Source organism: Wyeomyia smithii, chromosome 1 (assembly GCF_029784165.1).
Source record: "Wyeomyia smithii strain HCP4-BCI-WySm-NY-G18 chromosome 1, ASM2978416v1, whole genome shotgun sequence".
Taxonomy (NCBI): domain Eukaryota; kingdom Metazoa; phylum Arthropoda; class Insecta; order Diptera; family Culicidae; genus Wyeomyia; species Wyeomyia smithii.
Genome location: NC_073694.1, coordinates 179,979,737 through 180,003,148, shown reverse-complemented (window position 1 = coordinate 180,003,148; position 23,412 = coordinate 179,979,737). Strand labels below are relative to the sequence as shown.

At 39.7% G+C, this 23,412-nt stretch overlaps 1 protein-coding gene across 3 annotated transcripts in view; it reads left to right on the top strand.

The window, feature by feature from the left end:
• Window positions 1-23,412, top strand: part of LOC129726185 (heterogeneous nuclear ribonucleoprotein R) — a 118,550-nt gene that overhangs the window by 6,232 nt on the left and 88,906 nt on the right. Inside the window, exon 1 of one of the 3 annotated variants that reach the window (XM_055682936.1) lies at window positions 20,702-20,833. The exons of 1 other annotated variant lie outside the window; for it this stretch is intronic. The gene's annotated coding sequence lies outside the window, so the exon portion shown is untranslated. Of the gene's footprint in view, window positions 1-20,701; window positions 20,834-21,265; window positions 22,156-23,412 lie in introns of those variants that run through there. One more of the 3 variants, XM_055682947.1, reaches the window with a different exon arrangement.

The window sequence follows — 23,412 nt, the reverse complement described above, 5'->3', positions numbered from 1 at the left end:
CTTTTACACATCCATATTGTTCAATGGGGCGGAATATTTTTACTACTAACTAATAACTAAATACCATGATATTGAATTTCAACATATGTTCAGAGTTATTTTGCTCATAACTGAATTGAAAACATACATTTTAGGACCAGATAATTTGAAAATTTCTTTCGGAAACGGTGCAATGTCTTCATAAAACTACTATCAGGCCATATAAATAACACTGGCGGCCCCAGTGCTCAAAACAGTTGCCCTAGAATGATTACAGATTTTCAACCATTACTGTGAATTTTGGCCAACCCCGTTGTTCACCAGTGTAATCGTTCCTCAGCTAAGCGATCTTTTGTGATGCATCTTTAGTTTTCGCATAATTTGGTTTGAACGTATCCCGGAGAAAGATGGTCACTAACAAGAGGAAAGTATACTTGATCGAAAGAAACAATTTAAATTTTGAATTAACCTCGCTTTTCTATCGGTGAGCGTAATGGTATTCCGAATGAGAACGATTTTTTTCACGCTGAATTGAATTAAAAGTCATTCTTTTAGAAATATATTGTTTTAATATCAAAGCGACTAAGCCGCTCGGAAATAGAACTTGAGAGGTCAAATGCCTCATAAAAGAGAACCAGAATGAGACCATAAACAAAATGTATAGGGGAGAAATTCAGACTGTTTGAAAGTTTTTCAAGTAACGTTTTAGCAACAAGATGCGCATCTCGCACTAGCCCAAGTAAACCGCAAGGTTTAGAATAAATCGAGTTAAACAGAATCTCTAGCAGCACTGGATTGAAATAAGCGGATATTCACTAATAAATGGCGTTATGAGAACCAGGGCTCTACATTTTCGAAACAAAGGAATAAAACTGATATACTCGCGCTGTCATTTCGATTCGCACAGTTTCATTTTCACTTGATTCCTTTAGGCTACTGTCAACGAATCACTTCTTTCTCTCTTTCCCTCTTTCTTCTTTCGGATCTATCAAATGAAACTAATGACTATTTCAATCGACGGAGAAAGTGACGGAGAGGGAGACTCTTTCCTTTCCTTCAGCGTCTCAATTGAAATTATCACTGCATCGCGTTGTTTGATGGTAGTTTTCTAATACCGCAAGCCGTAGTTAGAACGGCAATGGCGTCCAATAAATACGTTACGCAAGTTCCGATCAATATTTCCTCCCTCTTTCCTATAGAAGTACTGTATGGCAGCCTTCTGTCTCCGTCAGCGCTCATTGTCATTTTCAATTGAGAACTGTCATTTGAGAGTGATGGTGATAATCTCCGCTTTCAATTGAAAAGCGTTTGTATCAGTTTCAAGCCCTTCAGTTGTCAGAATCACAGCAAGAGCTTTCGACTGGGTGTCATGTGACTCACGAAGTGCTCGAAAATGATACAAAAGCTTTTCAATTGAAAGCGACGGGTCAAAGCGTTACTATAACCTGATAATTGTCAATTGAAAAAGACTTTGTCAGGCTCTGATAAGAACTCAATAGCCGTGGTAAATATCGCGATCAGCAAAAAACCGAACGAAACTCATCACAAAGGATACCGATGGGATCAGTGCTCTAGTGGCTAACCTAGTGATAAGATCACGACTAGAGCCTGAAAAAATCATTTCAAGTCAATTGAGTTTTTTGGCTATTCACGGATATCTGATTTTAATAATTCAGTTAAAAGAGTGTAACTCTCTGAGCGAAACGTGATTTTTCAAAATTTGTTATCCGATTGTAAAATGAAGAATAAAAATCGCTTTAAGTCGCTACAATGACAGTTGAACTGTCATTGTAGCGATTTTTCGAGCAAATTTCGAGTAGTTTTAATTTGTGATTTAAAAATTGAAGGACGATGATAGAAAATTTTTGAAAAACACGCTTTGCTCAGAAAATGCAGCTCTTTCAGATGTTATAAAAAAACTGGAATAGCTAAACAACCCAATTGACGCTTTGCCCCGTCGTTTTCAATTTGTATTTGCAGCATTTTCGAGCAGTTTGTGAGTCACATGAAAGCTACTCGTAAGCTTTGATTTTGACAGCTGAATTGCTGGATAATGAAAGCAATGATTTTCATTTGGAAGTGGAGATTATCAGCGTCACTCTCACATGACGATTCTCAATTAAAAATGACGATGAGGGTTCATTGGCGGAGTCAAAGGTCTTCATACAGTACTCCACGAGGAAACTATCATTAAGGGACGCGATGCGGTGCTAACTTCAATTGACACGCTGGAGGAAAGGGAAGAGTCTCACTCTCTCCGTCAATTGAAACAGTCATCAGTTTTAACCTGAATGATACGATGAACAACACACGGGAAAAAACCCGTGATCAAATCTGTTTGACAGGGAAAATCAGAGATGCTAGATGTTTTTGGAAAATGTCCGCAACTGCTCGAAAAACAGGAAAAATCTGCTTGTAATCTGAAAAAAAATCTATCTAAAAGTTTGATCTAAAGATGATCTAAAGTTTGAAAAAATCTGTACACATTTTGAGAAAGTATTAAAACCGGATTCTCGGGAATGAGAAAAATCTGTCGGGATACTACTTACACTGATTTCAAAGTCATTCTTTTGGTCCTAAAACTGACGAGATCGGATGAAAGTTGTCCAAATTACAAGAATTTTAATTTGTGGGTAGCCGGGTACCGCGTCGGACATTTGAGTGTGTTTTTTTTTTCGTCGAGCACAAAACGGTTAACATTTAACGGGAAAGCCCTTTGAATATCTGCTTTAAAATACAAAAAAAAAAAAACGAATTTGAATAATGTAAGACTATGCGGGACATTTTTTCTGATAGCATTCGTGTATTTTTAGTGCTCTGTACTTCACTAGCTATGGCGTTGAGTCAACGCTATCATTTCTTACAATTAACTCTGGCAAGTCTAGTTCAAGTGAAGATAAAGTTAGAACACGAACGCTTCGCTTTTCGTTCTGGCTGCCATCACCATGAGTCAGCCGCGTGTGACCGATGCACTGTTGGGAATAACGACTTAAGAGCGATTGTGCTTCTGAATTACTTTCTTGGCGAGACGAAGCTTTTGAACTAGGGGCAAGAAACTATTGATATATTGCGAAATGTGTCCAGTCCTTTATATTATAAATTATTTATCGTTGCATTTTTGGGAACCCCTCTATCTGTATCATAGCTCATTGACGTTATATTATCGTTGGAAAAAATTTAATTTACAGATAAACGATATATATCGAAATATATCAACCAATATCGTGGCATATTCTCGAAATATTTTTCATAATAATAAAAGTGTTTAGCCCCTAGCTTTTGAACGATTGAAGTTGCTCTATTTGTTAGCTTATTTTAGACAAAAGAAGGTAAAGATGTGTCACTACAATTAATCACTGGCGAAGTCGAATCATTCAACAGGCAGACTCTATGTTGCCAAATATGTTGGTTACACGATGTTTGACAGATAGATCCCCCCTCGAGTTGAGAGCTTTTTTTACAAGCGTGAAGTGAACAACGATTCGAAACAGCGTTGCCAGAAACGTTTTTGTGGTGCATTGCTAAAACAGCAACATAAAAATATACAAAGACAATCGAAACATTTGAAGATGACAAAGCGCGAAGTGTGATGCCCATTCGTGTCTCGTTATTTACAGCCGCCAGGATGTGAATGCATGCGCGGACGCGGACAGTTACGACTGCGAGTACAATTTAAGCAGCTGCCAAATGTCCAGAATGAAGCAAACCGCATTGCAACTGAATGTCATTCCCCCCTCTCCTCGTGATGGCCCGCATGCATGGTCTGTTCACTGCCAAGAAGTAGTGTGCCATGACGGGCGGCGTACTATTTCAGTTAGAAGTGCTAGTAGTTAGAAATGCCAAGTGTCAAGTAAGCAAGTAAGCTAGGTATGCATACTTCAGAAATGCAAATATCGACCGTCTCGTTACCAAGGGCATTGGGCGGTAGCCGGGTGCTTGTGTGTGGTTGTCAGTCGCTTATTCAATTTCAAAAATGAGTTATTACTTTCGTATACTCCTCATGGATGATGCATTCGACAACCGGTATTTAGCAGACGCATCACTTGTTCACAGCAGATTTTATTGCTTTTGGCAAAAATCCGTTCTGTATCGAATTTTGAACAACTTGCTTTCAGTGTAATTTCAATAGTTGAAAAGTCAAAATTGTTATTAAATCGAGAAATTAAAACAGAACAAAGATTTAGATATCTAATTTGAACTGTTCGAAGTTTGCATCGAAACGGTAGATCGCGCTCTCATCGAAGAAGGCGCACGCGCACGCTTATTCAAAGCTCGTAGGTGCAGTGCTTGCTGGCTGCTGCTGCTGTTGGTGCACGTAGAGAACCGGGAGGAGGCGGATGCAGTTGGCCTTGACTATTTCTGCAACTATTCGCTGCGTTTCCGCTCCCGCAACCAGCAACCGGCAGCAGCGTTCCGTTATACGCGCTTCTGGAGTCCCCAAGTGAAAACTTTTTGCTGTGGCTTCGTTCTGCACACTGAAGTGGACTCAATTCTGTTATCAATAAAAATGGCAAATTTATTTGTATTGAGTTTTCAATGATGATGATCGAAGGTATGTAATAAATCATGTCTGACAGATCGCAAATTTTGCATGAAAAATTAAAAACTTTCAGCTCGCAGGATGGCTGTCTAATGTAACATTCAAAGCGGCTAATGGATTAACTGGTTCACCCTCTCACGAGTGGTTTTTAATATAGACACAGTTGCGAAATGTGAAATGTCTACTAGAAGAAGTTGGCAATTTCCGCGGCCTGATAAGAGCGCTAATCGCTAACGACACCGAACAAAGAAGTGCATTCTGTGAACTGTAATGCACTTCGCAGACAATTGCACGATCCATCCGTGGCGCGTTCGTAGACAAAACGAGGTCAGACCAATATTTATACTTCTCGAGCTCATCATCTTGGACGGCAACGGCGCCGCAGAATGCAGCCGTCTTGGAGTGGAGTGAAACGTGAACTAGGGTGGTTCTGTGTTCAAGTACGAGCGTACTCAAGGCTGTCAGGCTTGCCAGCTTAAATACGTGCAATAGATTTTGTCGGTTAGCCAGAACGGGTTGCAATTCAGACATGCCTTCACGCTAGTAACGCGATGCAGTTGCAGTGTGCATTTATAATGCAGCAGCTAAAAAAAAAACCGGTACTAACCGCACCCCGTTTGACTGCATCTTCTCGCCTGGAATTCTTACCGCATCTAACTCATTCTGGTTTTGGCGAGACAATTGTGTGCGCTCAGAAGCTAGATGTGCATCACATCCTCCGAGCATTTTTTTTTTCTCTCCCTCCGCTGCAAAACGCGCATTTGTTCCGTTTGACAAACGCAAGCTAACACAAAGTGGGGCACGTTTCAATCCACTCTACCCTTTCGCGCGCACAAGATTTATGTCGTAAATTTTCTGCTAGAATTGCACATTTCCTAACTAACGCAATATGTACTAGTAGAAGTAGCTGCAATCGAGGTCATCATGGCGACGATGAAGATCGTTACTTATCGCACTGCATTGGGGCACTGGAAATGCCAGTTGTTGTCCTTTGAGGAAAAAAAAAATAAATACAAACCGGCTTCGGGTTCTTTTGCATGCCACGTAGCTGCTGCTTGCAGTTTGAAATTGATTTGGGCTTATGTGTGCAACGAGAACACTGGCAGCAGGGTAGCTTCGTTTTAACTAAGTGAAATATTTTTTCATAGAATGTTGGCACCTTATTTTAATAAAACTCCAGCCTTTCTTGTGTATATTCAAACACTAACATTCGAAAAGATATCGAATATGTTCACATTTGGCACAACAGAATCATTTTTATTATTATTCGTTTATTAATTAATCTGACTATTTCTGTCTACATGAATAAAACTCAAACTACTAGCTATCAAAATTACACTTTAGAAGAACAAGTTAAAACAATTAAGACGGGTTTTGAAAGTTTCACAGAATTGAGAAAAATCGAAAAATCGATCAACAACTTCAACTGTGGAGACCGGATATTTGTTACTTTCGTTCTTTACGCTAATGACAAGTTGATTTCACACACACACATCGTTTCTCGAAAATTTCAATTGGTCGTTGAGTAATGCAGTCTTCTACTGATTCGTCGATGATGAAGATTTTAAGATCGTGAGTTTGCAGCCAGAAGGTAGGAATAGACAAATATCCTTGAAGAAGATCGAGAACAGTGAAAGTCCCAAGTTGCTTCTCTGAGGCACTTCAGAATTGTTTGTGAAATTGTAGGAGAGAGTCGATTCAAGTTTTATGCTCAATTTACGGTTAACCAAACAGGATTTCAGCCATCCAATGAAGTGAGGAGAGGCATCTATACGCTCATTTTAAGCTAGCAGTAATTCATGGTCAGCACGATCTTGTCGTCTTCGGATGTTTATAGATTGTGTCGATTTGATAACCTTCTTCCATAGCCGTGATACAAAGCAACGAAAACTCAGCTAAGTTGGTGTCAATTGACCTTCCTTTGAACAAATTATGTTGAGTAGGTGAAATGTAACTCTAACTAGGATCTTAAATAGCTTAGATCCAGTGCATTATGATGTAATCCTTCGGTTATTGTTGAGATTACGCTTGTTACCTTTTTTGTGGTAACATAAATGTTTCTATATTTCCGGCAAGTTAACCGGGATCAGCCTTAGACAATGTACTGTACTACGGCAGCCGTTAGACTACAGGAGTGCTTTTCAATCAGCAACGGTAACAAACACGTAATAATTGATGGAAACAATATTGTACGACTTGCAATGTTGCCATCAATTGCAAGGGGTTGTGTGTTTATTCGTAAGGGCATATATTTAACATATTTTTAATCTCACTTTCAGTTCTCGCCCGAAGTCGCCAGGCCTGGGAGCCAGTCTCTGGGTCTTCGGGCGAACCCGAATTTTCTCCAGGACAGCGAAATTATTTTCAACCTGTTCCGGGAACGGCATTAGCCAATTGTCACGATTTGTTTTAAAATCCTACAAACCTAATTTACTAGACCTTTAACCACAGGTAACAGTCATCCAAGCTAGTTTTGCTTAATGTGTAAAAAGACGCAACGGTTTTCAGCATGTCTCAACACCCAGTATGGTGTCGCTAAGTGTACTTAGTAGTCAATAATTTGATAAATTTGATAGTTTTCCAGCTCTTATCGATATTATCGCAATAAGAAGAGTTGCTGTTTTTTAATATAGAAATTTTGAGCAGTTAGTCGATAATTCTATTCAATCCCAGTTTATATTTGCGATAAATTTGTTTGTTTTCAGTTGATTTGAGAAAAAAAAAATACACAAACCTCACAAAATCAGTGTTATATCATTGTAAAAACAGCGACTCGATAATCTGTGAGCATTTTCATACGTCTGGTAGCTTTGACTATAATCCAGCGCTACCATCACTAAAGTGGTTAAAGTCGCAAGTTGCAGAAAGATGTCGTTAGCATTTCAAACGGGTAAGAATTTTCAATCATACACGCGATTTCTGAAGTTTTTTGTTCTAGCTTGGGCATCTGTTATCTGTGCTTCCACTATTCAAAAAATTATTGTAACAGTTTAGTAAAAGTTTTCGGCAGCAGTTCTGAGCCTAAAAAGAGCACAACTCATGACATTGTCGCAAAAATTACTTAATTTGATCGGCTGTTGGGAATAGCAAAAACAAATTAAAGTAAATCTATACAAATAAAAATGGAGTTCTGTCTGTCTGTCTAATCCACATAGACTTTAAAATAACTGAACCGATCAGCATGAAAGTTTATATGTAACAGTTTTTGGGGCTGGGGAAGGTTTTTGTGATAATTTACGACCACTCCTTCCTCTGGAAGGCAGGGCTCCTTTACAAATGAAACACAAATTTATGCATAACTCCAGAACTAATCAAGCAAATGAAACCAAATCTGGTATGTGGTGGTTAACGGGAGCAACAAATATTTTTGTAGTAGAATGACACCCCTCCCTTTTCTAGGAAGAAGGGCTCCCATACAAATGAAACACAAAAGTCTGCATAACTCGGAAACTAATCAAGCAAATGAAACCAAAACTAGCACGTAGCACGTTGAGGTTTTAGGGGGTAAGAAAAGTTTATATGATGATATGACACCGCATCCTACTCTGGAAGGGGGGAGGGGTCTATACAAATTTCTGCATAACTCGAGGACTAATCAAATTATTGGAAGGGAGAGATCTTATACAAATAAAACACAATTTTTTTGCATAACTCGAGAGCTAATCAAGAAAATGGAACAAATGTGGGGGTTTTTGAGGGCAGAAATGTTTTTATGGTGGGTCGACACCCCTCCCTTCTCTGAAAGGAAGATAGTTTGACGCCCCTTCCGACTTAGGAGGGGGAAGTGGTCCCACACACATGAAACACATATTTAAACCAATTTTTTTTCCGGAAAACAACTGAAAATACCCGAATATCACCCAATATCGATATTTCCGGAACCAGAATGATGACCACAGGTCAGAAATTGTTATCCCGTAACATTTTGAAATCTAAGATGTCGACTTCCGGTTTCGGTAAAACAGCCTAAAATGACCGAAACCCAGTATGTAAATTCTCGGAACCGGAATGATTCCTAGGGGCCAGAAATTTATTCCACTTTCCATTTTGAATTCAGAGATGGCGGCCTTCGCTCTCTGGAAATAACACAAAATGACTGAATACCTCCGAAACGGTTATCTTGACTTTACAGCAGCATTTCAAACTCCATACTCGGGTCTGTCACCAGTCAGCGTCAGAGCTAATAAAATATGGTTTTGAAGAAAGTCGGTTGAAAATCTTTTCTCACTTTTGCTTACATTATAGGGTTTTGGTGTCTTAAAAAAATGTTCATAATACTGATTAGAATTATCTGACATTTTCACTTAATTGCTTATTTAGCTAATATTACACTTAGAAAAATTAACTTTTTTATTTTACTTTTACTTTTTTTATTCAATTTCTGTCTTCGGCAAAGTTGCAGAGCTATCGATTTCATAAAACTTTGCCGAAGACACAAAACTCCTAGGTTTTATCTCTGAAGAGATATAACTGTTTTTATTAGAAGACTACCTTTAAACCAGTTTTTCACTCAAATTATATCTTAACTACTTCTGATTAACTTGAGATGTTCTAGAAAGTTTTAGATAATACCAAAATACATATTTTTCCAAAAAAAGAAATTAATTCTGTGTTCCAACTCCGAGATAGAGCGATTTTAAGGTAAAATAACGTCAATTTTTGAAATCAAATCATTTAAAATTGTAAATGTTTGTAAGGTATTACTCTACGTCATTTGTTTTTGCATGTTTTGAGGTAAAAGTATTTTTCATTTTTTTTATTTTTCATTGCTCAATAAGCAATTAAATGAAACTGTCAAATAATTCTAATCAGTATTCTGAACAACTTTTTCGCAGACACTAAGCCCCTTGCATTGTAAGAAAAAGTGAGAAAAGACTTTTGACCGTCTTTTTTCTGTGAGCCGCAAAACTGCAACATGCAACACGCAACAGAGTAATAAACTGTTACATGGCTATGAGAACTTCTTTCTTGCTATCTGCTGTCATCCGACACGAGATGAATTTTACTGTCTGCCTTTCGAGCCGTTCTACTGTTTGAAGCATACGCGAAACTGCAAAAACGACATAACTTGCTAAAAAGGTGGAGCCTCTTACATCGTGGTTCTAAGATAAACATCGCGAGTAGAAAGCAAGCTCCTAATTGGCTAGCCACAGCTTTTCCAATTGATTTTAAGTTTAGTTTTGCACTGGTTTGCTATTCGTGCATTTTTTTTTCTTACAAAATACAACTCTTTCAGATGAGATAAAAAACTGATATAGCTAAACAACCCAATTACCAACCCAACTCGGCTTGTGTAGAAGCAGTTTTTTTGACATTAAAACAAATCGCGTTTTAAGAATTAGTCTGACTGAAGAAACGGGTTTTTTTCCCACCGGCGGCGGAGATAAAAAACCAAATCTTGAGGCTTTTTATGTACTAAATATTTTCTGAACCGGCAATTTAACCAGGATTTGGAGAGTAAATGAAAAAAGCTCACGATCTTGAGCTCTCGTACCACTGTGCTGCATTGGCTTCGGAAATTAGTTTAATTTTAAGAGAGCACATTTTCGTTACAATTTCCAAAGCATGCCAGCCAACTAAAATGAGACGTACATGACATTTAATGACATTTATTTCAACCTTTTGATATTGATATCATTCTTAATAATTTTGACAAATCTCATCGGATTTTCTCTCATTTAATTTGTCATAGAAAAATATCTTTTATTGCCGTTTTACAAATGTTTCAATTTTTACCGATTTTTGACATTTTTTCGTTGAATCGGTAAAATTTTTCTAAACACACTTTTGACATTTTTTCACATTGATGTCAAATTTTCAATTATGTATGTTTGGTGTTTCTTGGTTTCAAAATTAATGATTTTTGTTTTGTTTAAATCTCCATCATTTGAGAAGGTTCAAATCCGATAATCTGATTGAATTCCTACTCGAGAATTGAGAAAGGTAATAATTCACAATCGAATTACGTATTGATTTTGTTTTTATAACTTTATGTTCGAATTTATAACAATTTATAAAAGTATTTTTCAAACTATTCCACGATTTACTCTCATCGATTCTTATCTCTAAGTTTACTCAGAATTTAACACAATAACGTCAGAGACTAGTGGTGTAATAGAGAAAAACATAAACAAACAAGCCATAAAATGAAAACAAAACGTTCAACAATCAGCATTTCACCCTTTCCTATTTCCCAAGCCGAGTGTATCACATCGACTCTGAAGTATCCTTCAGAGCGAGCTAATTGAAGCCGGCCAGGATACTCGTATACTGTGCTCTACAACAAAGTGTCTCAAGTGGTTGTTTACCGGCTATGAGATCCTTGGTATACTTCAGAATAGCCAAGCCAGCAGCTGCTCACATGATTCCGTAATTACTGCGCCCAGAAGCTGGTCGCAAAAGTTCGTTTACATTTTAACAGCCATTTTTTGCTTTGTTTAACGAAAGAAATCAAAGCAGTCGATGCACCACGCACTTTCGCTCACTGTCATCGTTTATTCTCGGCTCGAACCAATCTGCTTCTAATCACCATGCAATTTTGCTAACACAAGCGCACAAATCAAGAAGATACAAACCTTCTTGAAATACACACAAGCATCGATGACCGTCGTCGTTTTGTTCCGTTCCGTTTTTTTAGGAATTTCTCCTCCTCACCAGTGGTCTCTCCTGGCCGCGCGACTTAGATTGCAGCACACCTCATTATTCGGAACATGATGCCATGCCAGGCCTCAGCACAGCAGCACAGAGGCACGGTTCGTTCACACGAGAAGCCAGTACCGCACTCCCAGCTTGACACAACGAAGTCAGACTCAACAACAACAACATCAACAATAATAACAAATTCGCAAATTAGGTTCGCGAATTTATGCGAACGCTCGCATTCGCGGATCGCGGTGTGCGTTGCTTGTTTGACTGCTTGCGTGTATGATTGTGTTGGTGCAATCATTTCGGGGCGGTGTGATTCGATGTTGATATGACATCTTGGTCAACTTTTTTTTGCTTACATGGGGTAACAATCTCTGGAGGAAAAAATTATTTTATTTTTTGTGGTATAATTGATGGACTTAAGGCGAGATCAGAGAAAGGACGTTGAGGTTTTAAAACAGGACGTGGTTCTGTGTGGAACCAACACCCGTGTATGATTTGTTAGAGGGGTCCCAAGTGTGAGTTTTTTTTTTGACAGCGGAATTCGACTCTGATTCGGGTGAGATTAGAATGTTAATTGAAGTTGTGCTTGTGGGGTATTTTTTTCTTCTTTTGGTTCGATATTCTCTCTTTACCTCCGGCAGACCGTGTGCGAGGTTTGGCGGAAATTTAAATCCCGCTGGTATGTGTTGAAAGTTCGCTGCATTTCGCCAATTTTACATGCGCGCGGTCGCGGTCGGATTAGAAAGAGGCAGCTCGGAAAGAAGACCTGACACGGTCACGGTCAAGGAGAGACAAAAGCAGGGGCGAACTCTCAACGACGATGACGCGACTGAACGGCTGTTTGCGAGGGTGGATTATTTTTATAACTCTGTTGTCTAACTATAATTTCGACTTTTTTCGTTCAGCTTACTCAGATGCCATCTTTAAATAAAAGCGACGAACCTCTCGACATTTGATTCGAAGAGTCGTAACTAATTATGATGCGATTACCAAATTCAACTAGCGTAACTAAAATATGCACACTTGTGATACATTTTCTGAAATTCTAGATTGAATAGTCAGAATTTCAAGACTATGGTTTGAAATCGTTCTTTAAAGTTCAATGAAAGAACATGATAATAGGTATAAACTGCACTGTGCTTATATCATTGGTGCCCTTCTAGTCAGTTATCGTTTTTTAAGCATGTATTTCATTATTGTGTCAACTATTGAGGTCAATATTTCTATAATAGGTACCTGCATTTTGTTTATGTGTTTGCTGGGATTTACTTGAATTTGAGTGAACTGATGAAAATCTGCATTTATAATGTAAAATCGAGCGCTAAATTCTGAATTGTTGTCGAAATTCATACCATTGCTGTTTTTTAACATAATGACCCTACATGAACGATTCCCCTAACATTGAGTCTGAACTGAGACACATATGTACCTTTTTGCATACCTGAGAAGGAATGACTTAAAGCTGTTTCGAGTTTAATTGTGTTAAAATTACTGATTAAATAATGTACGCTATAGAAACGTATGTTACACCAGTTTTTAGGCATTAGGTCATCTGTTCCAACTAAATATACAAGGGGGCTTAGTAATATGGTTCAGCCAGAGAAGGCAGTGTGACTTTGCACTCGTGTTCAAGTGAGTTTTTAAACTGTCTTGCACATCAATTCTCGGTTGCACGTAAACCCTACTAACAGTGTAGTGTAAGATTTGAGTTGGAATCCTACATAACAACAATTGCATAAAAATCGAACTACGATGAAATTCGCGCCGCGTCTGCTGCAAAAGTTTGTTGCATTGTCCTTTGAAAGCATAAATTCAATCTCAAAACCAAACTCATCGCATCACATCATCGCCTGCATCGGTGAATACATCGTGCACTGCATGCATTGCACGCACTTAAGCTCAATCGATCAGAGTGTGCGGTGCCAAAAAACTCAAACTCTTGTAAGGAAGCAGATTCAAGTTGAATTCAAATCTGGAAAAAGGTTACTCAGTTCAACTTTGCATGAGTACGCCTGTGAAAAATAGTTGAAATAGTTCGAATCTCAGTTGAATTCAGGCCATTCGATGTTAACCGACTTAAGCATGGGTTTGTTCTCAGGTTCCCCACTAACCCTTCCTTTACGTTGAACTCTGCAAAACCTCGATAAATACCTTTTGACAAAAATAAATCCCTATTACAATAAAACTGGCCAGAGGGACATCCAATTGAAACCTCTCTAGGGAATTGTAATTGACCGGAAGCAGCGAGGCTCGGAGTAGTAAGCGTGAAAAAAGAAGGATAAAAGAACTTACACAAAAGCACGAATTATAATAATCATGTCACTTGCTCTCAATAGTGATAATCAGTGGTGGGCACCATTCCGCTAATTCGCTAATTCGCTAATTAGCGACGCTAAAATTCAGTTAGCGATTTAGCGATTTCGCTAATTTTTGAGCTGGTTAGCGAAGCTGTTAGCGTCGCTAAAATTTTGGCCTTCGAAACGCTAATCGCTAATTCGCTAAATTTTGTAGTGAAGCGACAATAAAAATATTTAGAAAAACTGTGAATTGCTGATGGCGTACGTAAATTGCTTCGAAAGATGAACATACTTTACTGCGAAAGTTACTTTTGTCAGTTTTTTACCCTAGAATGGAGTTTCAGTTATCGTACAAGCCACAGGAGCATTTTGAAGAACAAACACAAGGTCTAGCTTGAATTTTCGGCACACCAAGAACTTTGGTAAATTGCAATGCGCTTGAAATTAGGACAACTTTGGTTCTACTTTTTCGATTCAGATAATAATTGAATTTTTATGAAAACTTTTTTTAAGAGTATCTATTTTCAATGCAAGCTAAATAACTTTTGTTATTCTTGTTTATACAAAGTCAAATAAGAATACCGTTTCGTAAACCTCTTACTGTAAAAAGCTTTAAAAAGTAATTGTTTTAGTTTGTTTAACCAAAACAGATCAAAGTGGTCTAATACTTACAAAACACGAGCAATAAATATAGCGCTATGACTATTTACATATTAAAAAGTTAGCGATTAGCGATTAGCGAAAGTTCCGCTAATGTGGGTTTAGCGTTTAGCGTTTAGCGATTATCGAGCTTAATTTTCCGGTTAGCGACTTAGCGATTAGCGTCGCTAAAATTTCGGTTAGCGGTGCCCACCACTGGTGATAATGCCAATATTAGAAGTGCGAAACACTTCTATTACAAATGTATTTTTGATGTAGGACTACGTCTAACCGAATTATATCGAGACATATTCAGCGTAAACTAAAACCAAGGTGTAACGTCGGAATGAAATATTTCAAACGGAAATTCTTATGTAACCACATATGGATCAAAATAACTAATATTTCATTAAAGTGATAAAATGATGAACAATTTTGTGATACTTCAGCTATCATTATTACTTCATTGGTAAACAGTAAAAATTGATGAAAAATTTCAAGGTCCAATTTCCACGAATAATTTAGCAATCATATGCGAGCACGCCTGGCACCGACTTTATGAGTAGGCACCAGCTCACAGTGGGGCGACTTCATACAATGGCTGGCCAAGCAAAAAAAGTGTCGATAAAAGTGGCAAAAACATGGTATCTACATATTTTTGAGGTGCTGAACACGAATCTGGCATTTATTGTTTTATTTTATTATATTCGAAAAGTGCCAGAATATAATAAAATAAAAAATAAATGCCAGATTCGTGTTCAGGACCTCAAAAATTACTTTTCTTTAAAAAGAATTCTATATGATCTTTAACTACAAGCAAGGCAACTGGGCATCCTTCTCACAGGAAAAAATAAGTTGTTCATTTTTTCTAAAACTAAAATGATTTTTTATATTAAAATTGAAACAACATGGGTATAACAAACCAATTACAAATAAATGAATTAATCATCGTCTTCATTTTCGTCATCAATATTTTCAAATTTGTTTAACAAGCATAACAGCGCTGAGCAAAAGTTGTAACAAAACCTTTAAACTGCTTATTCACAATTTTTTTTTACTAATTTTTCACTTTGATCAAATTTTACAATATCTTATAAAAGAGATTTGTGTTGCACAGTATTCCGAACAACTTCTCCTTTGACACTAACGAAATTCATGCTATCTTTGAAGCTCCAGTGCGTTACAAATCAATGTACTTTTCTTTTTTAAAATGTGCCAAAATTCGTCAGTATGCCAAGCTTTGAAAAAATCAAATTCCATGATATTGCGCAAAAATTCTAAAATTGGGCATTTCAATATTCTAGCAAGAATGGAAAAATATTTTGAAACTGCTGACGTGACAAAAAATGCCTGCTCCTGTGATATCCTCTAAGCCAGTGGCAAAAAAAATGACAGAATTTCCCCGTTCCAATAGCTCAAGTAATGGTTGCTTCAAAAAACCTAGACTATCTTGATGTCTTGAGGGTGAAACTTTTTCGAAATGTTCATATCAACCGCCTTTAGCAGACAATTCAACCATCTACTGCTACAATGTGATCAAAACTGATGTCTTGAAAGAAAATACACTGGCACAGACAACAGTGCTGTATCGAACCATGCATCAGTAGAGCGCTGATCTGAAAAATATGATTGAACATTACCGTTTGTTTTTGGCACATGTGTGCCAAAATCGAACATTACAAAAATTGAACCGTGCCAAAAATGAAACCTGCTCTAATAGAACAGAGTCTGTATTTTCAAAATGAAATATGAAACTATCATAGTCCTACGTCAACCATGCGGTCGTGTCTTGGATACCAACATCTTACTTTTTGCATTGCGTTTGGGGATACACTCGATTGGGGTTAGTTAGTTTAATAAAGTGAAGCGGTAGATTTCAGTGACACATACGCTACCGCTACCGATACACACACAGCTATTAGCAGTGGACAAATGGCTGACAGCAAACGCGACGATTACTAACATGTCTGCACATGTTCAGCAATGCTGTGCAGTGCTGTGGTCCACCGGTTGGTTCGTCTGCTGTGAATCGCTGCGATCGAATGAATCTCCTGCTCAGCCTTGTCAATTTTCAGTCAACGCCAACCGTCCTTTTGCTGCAGTAATCGGTTATACAATAAACACTAAATTCCTGCATGCTAGCTTTTATACGTGACTAATGAGAGTTAAACTTTCAGTAGGAAGGAGGGACCTTGTGGACTAGAGTGAGTAAAACAACAACGGCAAATTGTTTATAGAGTCAAATCATTTGCGTAGGCTGTGCTGGGGAAGAAGGTCTTGTTTCAGCTCTAATTGGCCGTAACATGCGTTTGGTAGCACTTTCTTCTGATGTTAGTAGTACAGGGTTTTGACCTGCAAATTTTTGCTGGTTGAAACAAATTTTAGTCTTAATTTTAATCGGTAATCCTCTAATTTCGTCAAATTCGGTAATCCTCAGCAATAAAATTTTGCTTGATTCAGAATTTAAACCGTTGCAGAAGTGAAAATTTTACTCAGTTTTTCAAAATTTTTAGCAAAATATTTTTAGTTTACTCTACTCCTTCATGATACTCATCTACTCTTTCTAGCAAAGAGTAAAGTGTTGCAATATATGGAATAACTTCAGAAATACATGATTTCTTTAAGCCTATTAGCCTCGTGATTGCCTCAAACGGTCTCGAAAGCTCTGTAGGGTCTATTCGTATTCAATTAATTGTAAGTAATAGTAGGTAATTGAAGGCCGTTGATCAGTTAAGCGTTCCAGCTTGAAAAATCTCAAATTCTGGATAAAAAGAGAAGAAGAATGCATAAGATCTTTGTTTGCGCCATTCCAGGATGAGGAATTCTCGATTTGTGAGATCATAAAATATGCATGAAATTAAAAAACCTCGCTTCCATTCTCTGTTTTTTTGCCTTCAAAAACTCTTTAGAGAGTTGCCCTATGAGGACCAAAAAGTGCTCCATTACTGCCGAGCCGAGCTCGAAAAGGCGATAAAAATTCTCCGGGTAATTCGACAGGCTTGTCATAGTAGTGCTTTCAGTGCTTGTTCGCAGTTTCACCATGAACTTGCCTTCCGTTTCAACTCAAAGTTTAAACGAAGAACGTTTATCGATATTTGCTACGGGAAAAAATGTACGGCGAATTTCAACATCACCTCCAAAAATTATTGGTAAATCCCAGCGAAGTATTCAGTGCTTGAATTAATGATAAAGGTTTACCTGTAGCTGATAGTTCCGCCATTTTTAAATGCAAATGTATCCGAGAATATCAATTTCATGATTTCCGTGATGATTCCAATGATAACTGTGGCCTGCGGAAAGCAACGATTGAATTTTTTTGCGATATTACGCAAGCAACAGCCTGGAAAAAAACTGGGAAATCAGGGAATGTCAGGGAATTCATTTTTCGATCAGGGAAATCAGGAAATATCGGGGAAAATTGAAAAAAATTAAAGGAAATTTTTAATCGAGATGCGTTTCATTTTTAAACGACTTTTTAGTGCAAAAACTGATTTTTGTAGCATTAAAGTCTGATTCGGAACCTCTACTGTTCCGTTTCATATTTAATTGAATACTTTTTTCTCTGGGATTGCTGAATGCTGAAAAATATCAGGAAAATTAATGTAATATTTCAGGGAATATCAGGGAAAATCAGGGAATTTGATTTTGAAAACTTTTTCGCCAGCCTGTATAAGGACTACTACCTACTACGAATCAATCAAAAAAGCTGTTTACTAGGCGGTCCCAAAAAAAAAATCGTTGCTGAAAAAGTCAAGTTGCTCTACCTTAAATTGGAAGATAATGTTATTCATAGTATTTTTGTAGAACATTTCGTCTTTCTAGAAAAGTGTTTTTAGGTAACCCAAACTGAAGTGGTATAAGACTCCTGTCCAGAATCCGCCTTCACATAAGTTTCGTTGGCTATGACGACACAGTCGAACTTTGTGAGCCGATTCGTATACAACTTTCGGGACCGGCGTCGTGTTTTGTTTGTAATCTCGGTTCGCCACTTTAACCTTCCTGAACGTCGACAACCCGGCGTTAGTTGACCCACTGCACAGCAGTATGGGACATTTTTGAGCTTGCTAGTGAGGTCCCGGATGAAGAGGTTAGGATTTCACTTATATTGCTTATATTGCCATTGCCGCCAATTCCAAATTTCCTGGCGGTCGACAGGCGCTCTTCGAATTCTCCCCGAAATCTCTCCGAATCGCGGTCGATTTCCAGCAATTTCGCCAGCTTGAAGTGCGAGAATGTCCAATTCTATTGCAGCGCGAGCGAAATTTGGACACGTTGCTCCCCTTGCTTGGATGTCATTTTGAAAACTGGAGAGAAAACGGTGAAAACTCATCATAGTAACCATTGTATATACACGAAACTTCCAAATGCAGCATTTCAGTTATTTTTTTCAATTTATTTTTAATAGAAATATATCAATTTGAAGTCGGCAAATTTTTGCGCGTTCTAGACCTTAATAACACTCATTGTTAGTTCTGTTATTTTTGTATAATTTATTAGGGATATTCGGCTCATCAGTCAGCAAGCATTGGAAAATCGAAATGGTCGCTACTTTTTTTCCAACGTTTCGACAATTTATTTTGTCTTTATCAAAGAGTATTAGCTCTACGTTTTGTTTTCACGTTGTTGTCTATGTTTAAAGTAAAAAAATTCACTGATGTTGCAGATATTGTCCATACTGTCACTGAAAAACTGTTCTATTCGTTCGCGTTAAGATTTTTCATGTTATAATGATTAGAAAATAGAAAAAGATTTTTCATGTTATAGTGATTTGCACGTCTTTTTGAAAAATGTTTTAGATAACGTTGTTCGGTTTTTGTCGTGTAAGTTTAAAAGTCTTATTGCATTACAGTATCCCGCCTCAAACGTTGGAGAAGAAGTAGTGACACTTTCGTTTTTCCAATGCTTGCTGACTGATGAGCCGAAAATCCCAAATACATTACACGTTAGTCACACAGATGGACTTCATTGAAATCTTCGGAGACTTTTCTTGCATTTTCTGGTTCCACAGGGTTGTGAGATCCACTGGCAGTCCCCTCTGCACTCCGAAAATCTGTTGCTTTCAAGTAGTTAACAATTTATCTGACGATGTCCCTCACATTTTTTGGAGATTTTTATTCACTGCTCATAGGACGGTCATAATCAACATTCCGGCTAGAGGAAGTTTTCCCCGCTCTCAGGCCGCATCATAGTCCATTCCATCATTCAATTGTTCGAATATACGACAACTGGTTTGTTATTGTAGCTCGATACTAATTGAACGACAATTTATTTGGCTGCCTTGACATGAGAACATAACACGATCGCAGATCTTTAGCGCAAATTACAAAAGCATAGCATAATGAAAAGCTGGTTACTGTTTCTCGTTACTTTTAGTCAAAGCCAGTCATTTGACTGTTCGTAAAGCATTTATCGATGGAACTTTAAAGTATCTAGATCACGATGAGAAACAGACGAAAACTTGTTTGTTGACGAAAGTTCTTTCACCATAATTCTTCAGGAATGCTGTTGAAAATGGCGTTCAAGCTTAGGTTTGTTGTACAACACGATGAGGATTCACGTGTCTAATGGCTAATTGCTTGATAAAAAGCAGCAGCTCATGAAAGATATTCTGACAGCACAGTACAGTTGATGTCAAAATCATTCGATTGATTGCTAAACAAATGTGAAGCTCAAACTAACACTTTTCTCATCCATCCAGAGAAGTCAAAGAGCTGTTTTCTATGAATGGGTATAATAATCTGCTATATCTAGTTCGTATCGTATCCAGAGAAAACAACATGGATTGTCATCGGTGTGTAAAACTAAAAAAAGGCCCAATTTATCACCATCTCTCAGTTCATACGAATCCAAGTAATCGGAGTTATATCTTACCAGCAGCTCTTCTGCACCGATGGAGGCGCCCGGTTCCGTACTGTCTATCTTCGCACCGCCATGAGCCACCATCCCCCTCCATTACGGCGGTCGGCTCGCTTATTCGTACAGTTTCGCCCATGCGATCGCCCGCTTTCTTTTGCTCGCTGCTGCTGCTGCAGGCACTGAAGCAAAAAAAAATCGCTTAATTCGCACATCGCGTCTGTTCGACCAGAATTTCGCAATCCTTCCGCTCATCTCGTCGTGGTCGGCGCAAAAAGCGCGCTGAGTTCCCTGTGTTTTCAATGTATTCGTTGCACTGTCAACCAGCCACGCGGCAGGGTGTTTGGTGGGAGGGAGGCTGAAAGAACAGCAAAAACTTCGCAAATTCGCTCTCCGTCTATTATACCTACCTACCTACCTACCTAGGCATCGAAGGTTGCTAACTTTTGCTAACGTCGTCGGGGTTGTGATGGTGTGAGTGAGTAGTCCCCCCTACCCACACTCTTCCACCCCTTCCCGCTGCGATAGTCGTAGACGGAGGGTTTTTCACGCCGTGTTCCTCGTCTAATACCCCCTTCCCCCCACTCTTGCTGCTGTTCGAGTTCGAGTTATACACGCCGTCTGGTGGTGGTCGTGGTGAGTTTCGTCGTTTGATTGTGCTGTTCTACAGAAGGAGAAGAGGGGGGGGGGTGGTTTCAGCAGAACATGAACCGTAGTGTCGTAGTCGTGTCGTGGTGGAAAAAAACACGAATCCAAATGCGCTAGGCAGCACTCTGCCGCAGAGCAAAACGGTGAGGTTCGGTACGGGTGCTAAGGATTTTTTTCTCCCCGATCGGTTCGGTTTGGTGCATATCGTATCCTGTTGGAGTTTTTGGAGGTGAGTTTTTTTTGTTTCGCTTGGCTAGTGACATAAGGACAAGGTTTTTTTTCTTTCGGTGTGCTGTGTTATTCTGCTGCTACACAGGGAGGGCTTTCGAAGTTTTATGTGGGACGGGAGTCGCCGGCAGGATGGAGCTTGGATGGAGGAGCCGGTAACGAGAAGATTTCTGGCTGTGTGTACGTGTGATGGGTGATGTTTGGTGGCTTGGTATCTGTGTGTACTTGCCTTGTTCTCCCCGGTTCTGGCTGGGTGGTGATGGTGGAAAAAGGAGGTTTCTTTTCTCTCAGCTTTCTCGGGTGGAACTTGGCTTGGCTTTGTGTTTGTGTGCGGGATTTTCGAGTCTTTAATGTTTATTTATTGCGCATACTGATGCAGCCAAAAACCGGTGTGTATGTTGACGAACTGCACAATCGCCTGCCAGCCCCGAGAGGCCAGTAGTACCGTAGCTGCTTTAGAGTGTGAAGTGTGTTGGAACCGAACTAGACATACCGGGTGTGTTCTGTCGATTCCAGACACACAGATCGGCCCAAGAAATTAGGCTCACACGCGCCGACCCAGACCCCGTCTAACCTGTGGGGTGCACGACGTTAAACCGGATTCCGTTTAGGTCGGGTTTGTAAGGACCCCCAGTCCAGTGGTCTCTAGGTGGCCTCTGGAGAGTGATTTTTTTTGAAGACCTGTAATATCGCGCTGTGACGACAAGAGAGTTGGTGACGTAGTTCGAACGCCATTACACACGGTTCGCCGTTTTTTGTGCTGCTGCTGCTCTATGTTCGCAACTGGTAAGCAACGCTCGCCTCGCCGGTGCACTAGGAGTGAATGAGATTTGGGCAGACAAAGGTGATCGAACCTTTCGTCGAAAAAAAAAAATAAAAGGGAACAGTGTGTGGAGATCTTCCTCGCGGCTTTGGGTGGACGTCTTCCTGGTTGTGTGTTCCTTTCTTCTTCCCTTACGCTGTTTGCACGACACGGTACAAGCGGGTGGATTTGGTGATCCAAGTGCAAGGTCTTAGCAGAGCGCCGCGAAGATTTCAAGTTAATTTTAATGCAAACCGTCCAGCTTGGGGAATGCGACATACGGTCCTAAACCAGTGCCAGTGATCAGTGCAGAGATCCCAATGTGGTGGAAAAGAGTGTAGTGCTCGAAATTAGATCATCTAACTGTACCTTTGTGTGACCGTCAGGCAGTCCGTCCGTCCATCAGCAGTTCAGCAGTGCCAAAGCCCGGAGACAGAAAGGTAGAAACGCCAACGAGTGCGAGTGCGAATTCCGTGTGCGGACACCGGCAACGAGAGAGTGAGGAAATCATCTTTCGAGAGGTATTTTATCTAAATATTTAACCAGACTTTCCTTGTTCCATTATCGTTGTTGCCATGGGAGAGGTTGGGAGGTCTACGTTTTGTAAACTGCAAGTGTGAGTGGGTTCCGGTTACGGTGCACTCTTTAGGGCCTAGTATAATTGGATTGATTGACCAGTTCGGGGCACGTTTGCCCCGTTCGCGCTAGAGGCAACTCATCACACTCGTCAACCATTGATGAGGCCTTGGACGGGTGTCGAATCGTAATCAGCATTAGTTTTAACGTTTTCTTAACGATCCGCAGCATATTTCTTATGGAAAAGAACACAATCCGTCCACCATTTTGTTTTTTCACACTGTGATGTGTATTGATACTTGCTCTTTCTCGCTTTTCCTCGCGGTCCTCGGTTTACCCGAGGTGCCGTCTATGAGTAGCAGCACGCGGTAGCAGGCCGTGACTCCGCCGCACATCCCAGCCCAGTGCATCGAAACCGAAAAGTGCAACGCGTCCGTCGTCGCCTCTCGCTCGCTGTGTGTTTGTGTTTCCGTTGCTTTAACGAGACAGACAACCTCAGCACGCAAGACGCAAGAGGAACGCGCGCGCGAACGCAGGGTGCGCTGGATGCGGAAAAGTGCATTAATACATACACTGCAATTTTTCAGCGCAAAGCGCACTTACACCAGTGCCGTACCGCTGCTGCTGCTGCCATCCGACATTGTGAGAGTTTCCTTCGCTTTCTTTTTGGCTTTGCTTTGCCTTTGCACGCAGCTCGGCCGCAAAAACACGTGTTTCCTCTTCGAGCCATTTCGGGCAGATCCCAAAATGCCGGCAGCAAGCGATGCTGCCTGCTTGCAATCTTCTCTCCCAGGTTGACCGCTGTTGACCTCACCCACCGAGAGAAAAAAAGAACTCCCACATCAATCAACCTGCTGCTACTGCTGCTGCTGCCGGGTTTTCCGCAAACTGTTCCACGGTCGCATCTGCAGAAACACGCATCTGCAAAATCAGATGAGAAAATTGCTACCTTGCAAGGGCGGGAAGTCTATTAAAAAATTCCACCCAAAGCCGATTTTTGTGGTCCTTTTTTCCTGGAATCGACTTCAAAACAAAAACACTCGTTCAAGCTTCTCCAACACAGTGGAGACCCTTTGAATCGGTTTTCGTTTCCACTCCATGCCTTTCCAATTCGGAGTATAATAAAATGATCCTATAAAAAGCGAAGAAAAAAAAAATGCATTCGACTGTTATCGGTTCCCAGTTTCTAACCTCACCTGATT